Raw genomic sequence first — 8,266 nt, forward strand, 5'->3', positions numbered from 1 at the left:
AAGAGTTAGATGTTTCAGTGCAAATCTTATGGATGCTTAGCGTTGACACTGAATCACTTGCTCATCTGATACTAAATCACACCCATTCCAGCCTGCACCATATTTTTTTTTGCATTTCATATTCCTGTGTCCTGTCTTCCTGTGGGAATTGTAAGCTTCTTGAGGACAAAGGCTTTCCCTTGAATTTCTAAATGTCACCCAGAGTATTCTCTAATGCTTGCTGTTTGGATAAGTGGTTGTAATCTAGTACCTTGGATAAACACAGAACCATCCAAGAGAGCTGTGGTGGCACATTCCTGTAATCTAAGCACTCTTGGAGGCTGAGGCAGGAGGACCACAAGCTTGAGTCCCACCTGGGTGACTTAGTGAAACCCTATCTCAAAAAAAAAAAAAATGGCTGGGGATTTAGCTCAGTGGTTCCGCCGCCTGCCTCGCAAGTGCAAAGACCCGAGTTCAATCCCCGGTATCAAAAATTTAAAAATTAAAAAAAAGAAGGGTATGAATGAGCCCCGCAGCACTGCCAAAACAAAAACTCTTACAGTGTTGTCTGAAATATTGAAGTCTTATATTTATTTACTTTTACACACAACTGTGGTCTGTCTTCCCAGATAGATTGCAAATATATTCATGTTTGAAGCTATATTGAACCTGGCCCAGAATTAGCTCTAAACAAATAAATGCATAATAATTAGGTTTCTGGGTACAGTCTTCTCAAAGAGAAATTAATTCTCTCCAACTCCATGAAGGCCGGTCCCCTTCACGTGAGGTGGCAGGCATAATCCAACAGGACTCTGCTTCCTGGAGTCCCTCAGAGGGTGGCCAAAGGCTCCTGGGGCTCTTTCTGGAGACAGTGCATTAGTAGCCCTGCTTTGCTTCACTTTGTCCCAGGACTCAGACTAAACTGGTGAAAATTTACAGGTTTGTGCACAACATGCAGGATGAGTATTTTTATTCATCACAGCCACCATCCCTACTTGAACAGAGTAATCAAGTGCTACTGAAACAGAAGGATTTTGTATAACTTAGGTAGAGGAGACACCTCCCACCCTCAGCAGCCACAGCCCACCCCACCACCCCACCACCCCACAACATCCTGCTCTCCCTGCCTTCATCCATCCCAGCTGTTCTTTGAAGGCCAGAGAGCAGGCCCAGGCTCGCAGCTCCCTTCTGCTGAGCACAATCCTGTCCTCTTCTTTGGTGATGCCCCTGACCATCTTGCGTCCAGGAGCCAGACTCCCAATCACGTATGTAGAGGAAAAGTCACCAGGGAAATTCCACCTCAGCGTTTCTCTAAAGGTCAGTGGCTCTGACTGCTCAGCAACATTATCTGGAGGAAACATTTAATAATACGACTTCCTGAAACTTATGTTTGGGCATTCTGATTCAGCCAGCCCTGGGGTGAACCCCAACTGGCTGTATTTTTTTAAAAAAACATTATAGATGATTCTGAAGCACGGGCAAGTTTTGGAACCACTGGACAAAGTCCGAGCTTTGGGGATCTTACTTTTTTTTAATCCTCCAATAAGTAGCACAACACCTCGTACCTAAGCAGCTGCTGAATATTCACTGAGTCAAGGTGTTGTAGAATTTAAGAGATCAGAGAGACCAGTGGGTGAAACAGGAGGATTTACTTAGGTGCAAACCGGCCCAGTGGATTTGTATCCAAAGGCTGAGTCCCAGACAAGGAAGAGGCTCTAGTTTTACACATGTGGCTGAAGGGCTTGGTCTTCCTAGTTGGTCATCCTAAGGGTGGGCATATGGGTTTCCAGAAGCGGATCAAAAGCAGTTAGTCAAGGGCCGGGATTTAGCTCAGTGGTTCCGCCACCTGCTTCGAAAGCCCAAGGTCCTGTGTTCGATCCCTGGTCCAAAAAAAAAAAAAAGCAGTCAAGTAGTGACCGTTTTGCAATGTACCGTATCGTGGTGGCTAAAACAGGATTTCATAGAAGTGAGGGGTCATAAGACCTTACTTATAGGAACAAAGTTAACAACAGCCCTAAGGAGGGAGGAAGTCTGAGGGGGAACAGCTTAAGGTTGGGGAGACTTGATTTTTCTCCTTCTTTTAAAGTCCCACTTCAAAGGAGCAAATTAGTAATTGGGGATTGGGAAAGCAGAAGGGGGATTGAGGGTTCAGACAACTGAGCATTGGACCTAAAGGTAGGTGAGGGCCAGTGGGGTTCAGGGAGCCCAGGGACGGAGTAGGGCACCCAGGCAGGGGTGGGTGTGAGCAGAGGAGAACCAGGTCCAGTGGGAGTCCCGCAATGGAGATGGCTCCTGCTCTTGGAAATGCTGCCACCTTTGAGGAGCTGCTGCCCCTATATAGGCACCTATGGCCATTCTGCCTCCAGTCCGCCTACGAAAGCAAACCTGAATGGCAGCTTCTCTGTTTAACCCCTCCAAATCCCTGCTTTCTGTCAGGATAAAGTCTGTTTGCTCTGGCTCATGAGTTCCTCTTTGCTCGCCCTCCCACTCATGCTGCTTCTTCCCCTCTCCTTCCCTGCACCTTGTCAGACCTGAGAGAAGCCCACCCTGCCAGCTCTAAAGTCTTACCCCCCGACACCCTGTTTCACCTCACAAAGTCCTGTGCAACCCGTCCTGAGATCCCAGCACGAAGGCCTCATGCTCTTCTGTCCAGGGGACTGTCAGCCTCCTGAGGCTCAGGGGGAGTGTTTGTGTCCAAAGCCCAGCCAGTAGGTGTTCCGACAGTTGGGCAGCACTCAGGACTGCAGCTTGCTTTTATTCCTGTAACCTGTGTTGATTCTGCAGAGACACAAGCCCCATGATTTTCATCTTGAGAGGGATTAGAGTCAGAGTGAGAGTGCTGCTAAGAAGGAGAAAAGCAAGCAAAGGCGGGAGAGTCCCAAAACGTCAAAACGAAGACAGAAGCCCAAACGGTGGCTGGGGTCAGAGACCAGCTCCTGTGGTCACCCCTTACCAAAGCAGGGCTGCCGAGCTGGCTTCAGCCCAGGGAAAACCCAGGCAAGCAAAGGCTGCGGACTGTGCTCAGGTGTGACCCAGGCTGCAGGTGGGAGCCACGCCCTGGCAGGTGGGTGGAGAGCTGCTCCCAACCAGCTGGACTTGGACCCCATGAGGGACACCCCAGGGCCTTATCAGGGGCACCATGTGGGACTGGACGGGGCCTCAAGGCTGCTTCTGTGGGAAGCTGATTCCCCTGCCTGACATGCACATGCCTTGATTGGGTCTGACAAGTGGAGGCCACTGGGAGGAGCAGCCTGGATTTTGACATTCAGTAAGCTAAAAATAACCAACCGGGCTCCTGGCTGTGTGGCTGCAAATGTTTTGCCCTTCCCAGGCAATTCCAGAGTCAAGAAGCTTTCCCTCCCTATGCCGGGAGATAGTGCTCTGGTCTACGCTTGGCTTCTCACTCTGCAGTTTAGGGAGAATTGACTACAGCCTTGATTTCTCCTCTGTCAAATGGGGTTGTTGGTGGCTGAGCCCCTTCTGCCTCTGGTAGAAAGTGATTCTAAGGGACTGACTGTTCCTCCTAACCCTGTGGCCTGTACTTGATGTCTGCTGCTTCTGGAAGCCCAGAGGTCCTCTTATACTCGGACTACCCTCTTTCCCTCCTCTCCAGCCTCCTCCTCATCCCCCCATTGGCACTCTCGAGAAGGAAATTGTCCTTCTTGTTGTAAATTGATGTAAAAGGTGTGGGTGTCCTTGCCAGAGTGAATGGAAAACAATCTCCGCTGTCTGTAGAACTCTGCCTCATGCTTCTGTTCAGCTTCTTCCTCATCCTCCTGCACACCTTGGGGGAAACAGTAGTGAGAGGTGAAACGCTGCAACCAAGTGTTCCCCATCCACTGTGGAATTGGTACCAACAGGTACTATCATCCCTACCACAGGCAACTCCCTACCCCAGCAGCCACCAGCAGCCACCTGGCTGGGGCAAAAAAATTGTTTTTGCACAATGGCTCACTTGCCCACAGTATCTTGTTGCAAATGGATTTCTTGCACAATGGAGAAATAAGGGGTGGGGCCTTTTAAATGTACTTACAAAAAACAGCTTTAACAATGGATGATTCAAGAGGCTGTAATGGCTGCAACGGGGCCCTCACTCCTACCACATTGTTTTGATAAAATGACATAGCCCAGCTGGGGATATGAAGGCAGGAAATAGAAACCTAACCTCTTGCTATTCAAAATGTGGATGGCACCAGGGGCATCAGTGGGAGCTTGAGAAAGCTTCAGGGTCTGAGCCAGGACTATTAAAAAGATCTACATTTTAACATGAGGTGTAGAGGACCTGCAAGCACGTCAGGTTTGAGAATTTAACCTGAAGGCTGCTAATGGTCAGTGCTCAGTCTCGGTGGTCACCCCCATGCCAGGCAAAGCTCCAGTGGACCAAACTCGTCAGGCAGAGCACTGTGGCTGTGCTCACAGGGAGGCCCCTCCCACAGGCCCCGCCCCCCTCCGGAAACTTCCCCCACCTGTTTGCAGTCTCCCACCTCCAGCTGCTTCTGTTCTGTTGTCTTCTGGGAAGGCAGGGGTCCACTTCCTGAGCAGAACACTGTTAGCTTTAGCTGGAGCAATAGCTCTGACCTCAGTGCCACTGGAAGCCATCCCAAGGTCTAACTTCTGAGAAGGAAACAGGACGAAGAGGACTCCTTGGAGCTACCCGCATGCGCAGCCCAGCACCACTTTCTCTGGCTTCTGGAGATGAAGGCACAGCACAGACTGGAAACCAAGCTGAGCAGGAATCTGGCCAACTTGTTGAGCAGATGCGTGACTTCCAGAGCCAAACAGAAGGAGAAAGGTGAACGAGGCATGCAGAAAATGGCTCAGGATGACAGGCTGGAGTGATGTCTGCTTAGACAGGGACCGTGCCTAGACAGAGCCCAAAGAAGTTCCCACAGCAGAGACAGAACCTAAACCCACCCTACCTGTGTAATGAGGTTCGCTGCCTTCCATTATTATAGACAGGTAGAAATATCATAGGCAGTCAGATAGAGCTAGGCCCTCAAGAGAGTCAGGGAAAAGGTAAAACATATTACAACCATGGCTGGAGATGCAACCATTGGAGACCAGACCTCCAGGTAAAGACGAAATGGCCAGGCCTACGTACTTCCCCAAAGGACAAGATAAGTGGTATCACCTGGCCTAATGAAGCCTAAATAGACATTAGTCACCCTGGTGGGTGACCAGGAACTCTGGATGCATCACATCCTAGAAAACGTCTTTGTTCTTTCCATGCACACTTGTTATGTGACTTTTTCCCCCCTTGGATCACTATTATCTAAGCGACTATACTTGTAACCTCATTGGTGGGTCGTAGCTTTAACCCACGTTATACTTATGTGGGTTTTACTCTATAAAACTTCCCTGTAAATTGGGGTCGCTGGCTACCCATTCAGGACCCCTCCTGCCACTCAGGAGCTATCCTATCAATAAATATTTCCTACTCTTAACCTCCATTTTTCCTAGAATTCATTCTTTGAGTTTAGAGAACACAAACTTGGCATATCAGACATCTAACGGGTTGGAAATTATATTTTCTTTATATCCTTTAGAGGTCCTATTTCATCTCCTGTATCATTCCTATATCACCATCATATAAAAAGGATTTTCTGGACATGTAAGAGGCATAAAGGGATTTATTAGGGAGAAATTTAAAGTATGCACTCGAAGAAATAGAGTGTGGGCTCTCAAGAAAAAGGTGCACTGCAGTTTGGAGCAGAAAATATTTCTGTGTTTTTGGCAGAGGAAGTCTATGGACTTTGTGAATCTATGGGAAGTTTCTGCTTGTCTTGGTTTACAAGAAAAGGACGGCCACCCACAGAAAGATACTGGTCCATTTTACAGGTGAAAGGCATGAGCCATTTTTTAAAAAGATGGGAACCTTTATCTTAAGATCAGGTTTCTGCTATTTATGTCTAATTTATGGACCTAAAGTATCTTTAAGGGATTCCAGGTATGATGGACCTGGAAGAAAAGAAGCATGAACAAAGTAGCAAATACTGATATGGATAATTTTGGATAATTTTGTGTTTTGGAGTTGCAGTCTTCTTAAAAGAACATTTTTTTAAAACTTATGGTTTTCCTTGTCTCCTTTCTACCCACCTTTATTTCTTCTATTGTTCCTCAGGACCTGGTCTACAAGGATGTACCTCCCTGCCTGTTCTCTACCAATACCGAGGTTTCTGAGGTTAAAAAAGGGATGCTTGGCCAGCTGATAGAAAATGTAATCCTGGCATTTGTTGCTGTCCCAGCTTTTAAAGGGGTCAAAAGCCAACCAGGTGCAAGGTGTGGTTTGCTCTGTTTGTGGCTTTATAAAGACACCCTTGACCTTTTATTGCCTTGCCTTTGCTTAGAGTAGCAGACTCTCCCTGGGGAAATGGCTTGTCCAAAAAGAGAGCTATTAGCAGAGCATGGTGGCACATGACTATAACCCCAGCACCCTGGAAGGCTGAGGCAGAAGGACTGCAAGTTTGAGCTCAGCCTGAGCAGTTTAGGGACTTATTGAGACACTGTCTCAAAATTTAAAAAAAAAAAGCAGGTCAGTGCAAAGAGCCAGTACACACACACACACACACACTCACACACACACACACACACACACACACAATGCTATTATAGCTGAAGACGCTTGAACTGTACTTCCATCTCTGAGCCCTCATGAGAGGTAAGTGCTGCTGTGGAGTGCAGGCCCTGTGCTTTCCCTTCTTGCATCTTTACCTGAGTGGACACTGTTACTTACAATTCAGTAAGACTTGTGTTTCCGTGGAGGTTGATTTGGATAAGAGGAAAGATAAGTGCAAGCAAAATTACACAGCAGAAGTTACAGGCCTGGGGGGAGAGAAAGCCTTGATCCAGCTGGTGGACCAAAGTGATTTCACTTGGGATCCTGAACTAGTGTGAGAATTGGAGAGGCACTGAATCTGCAGAGTGTACCAACATCCAGTGGAAAAGAAGAGTAAAACTTCACCCCATCATCCAGATGTTGAGCATTTTTTTTATCTATAGATGCTTCCAAGGGATTCATCTTTCCCCAAAATGATCCATGAGCGACATCCCAAATCACAAATCCTCTACCACAACTCCTAACTCTCAGCTCCAGGCACCTGCATACTGTGGGGCCAGCAGTTTGTAGCTCAACTCTTTGCCAATCTGTTTGTTTTGTTTTCCTACAGACTCAAACTTCCCTCCTCCAGGAAGATTTCCTGAGGGATCCCAGCTTAAGAAATGGCATACTTCGTATAGAGGAAATTTACTGCTCAGGAATAGGCTACCATCTCATCACATTCTTCTCTTTGTATAATCTGGGATTACTCTCTCACTGTCTTGTGTCTGTCTTGTGTGTGTCTCCAGAGGTCTCCCAAATTCCTGCTATACACAGAAGGTGCTTAGCCAAGGCCAGCTGGGCTGGCCTAGATAGTGATATCTGCGTGCCAGGCCCTTGGCTCACCCATCTGAAACCCAGGACCTCTCGGGCTGCCTGAAGATCAGGACTATTGACTCCAGGACATTGTTGGCTTTGTATGAATGCTTTGTGTTTAAAAGCAGGGCTGTTCGAGTGTGTGTGTGTGTGTGTGTGTGTGTTTTCGTCTTCAGCTCAGTGAGGACACAAAGGCCCACTGTCAGCAAGTTTTTAAAGTATCTACTTGTTTTGGATACCACTGTCAGGCCAGAGTCTCCACATGCAGACTACCTTGCTTCTCCCCTGCAATCCCTGGAGAAGGGGCAGATAGAGAACTGTCTTCAGACCATGGGTCTGTTCTTAATCAGAGAACGCAGGACAGTTTGGGGGCTTACCATGCCTCATTCTCTCAGTGTTCTGAAGCAAAACAAAAGAAGAGAATGTGTTTTACTCACAGATATTTATACTCCTCCAAAAGCAGTTTGGCCAGCTGCAGTGTCACCAAGAAGTTTTGCAGAAGTGAATGGGAGCAGTGCTCTGGCTTTCTAGAACACTGCCTTCTACTTTATGTCACTTTCATCCTTAAGAGAGTACTGAGGGATTCATTCATTCCCAAGTGGTCTGTGATTACTTATGTGCCAGACTCTGCAGGAAGTATTGGAGATACAATAGGATGTTCTGCAGGAATATTGTAAGAGGCTTTATCTGATCTAATAGGGATAGGGAGGGGAATTTAGGGACAGCTTCTCAGAGGAAGTGACATTTGAGCTAAGCATCAAGGAGAAATTGATATTAAAGAGTAAAGAGGGCTAAGGCAGTGCTTAACATAGAAAGAATCCAGTCTTTGGAGGAACAGAAATAAACTCTTCAGAGATAAATAAAGGGAAGGAGACA

General features: G+C 47.3%; 1 long non-coding RNA gene across 2 annotated transcripts; it reads right to left on the reverse strand.

The window, feature by feature from the left end:
- Nucleotides 1-467: 467 nt before the first annotated feature.
- LOC110346846 (uncharacterized) lies at nucleotides 468-4,966 on the reverse strand. 2 transcript variants are annotated; one of them, XR_002391116.2, is made up of 4 exons: nucleotides 4,446-4,966; nucleotides 2,933-3,763; nucleotides 2,568-2,757; nucleotides 468-1,327 (listed from the first exon to the last, which is right to left on the reverse strand). It is a non-coding gene; the product is annotated as an uncharacterized LOC110346846 (long non-coding RNA). The 2 variants fall into 2 exon arrangements; XR_015444991.1 differs by having other exon boundaries at nucleotides 2,568-3,763.
- Between the last annotated feature and the right edge of the window lie 3,300 nt (nucleotides 4,967-8,266).

This window comes from Heterocephalus glaber, unplaced genomic scaffold, assembly GCF_053883595.1.
Source record: "Heterocephalus glaber isolate CG9 unplaced genomic scaffold, H.glaber_assembly_v1.0 deba00001608, whole genome shotgun sequence".
NCBI lineage: Eukaryota > Metazoa > Chordata > Mammalia > Rodentia > Bathyergidae > Heterocephalus > Heterocephalus glaber.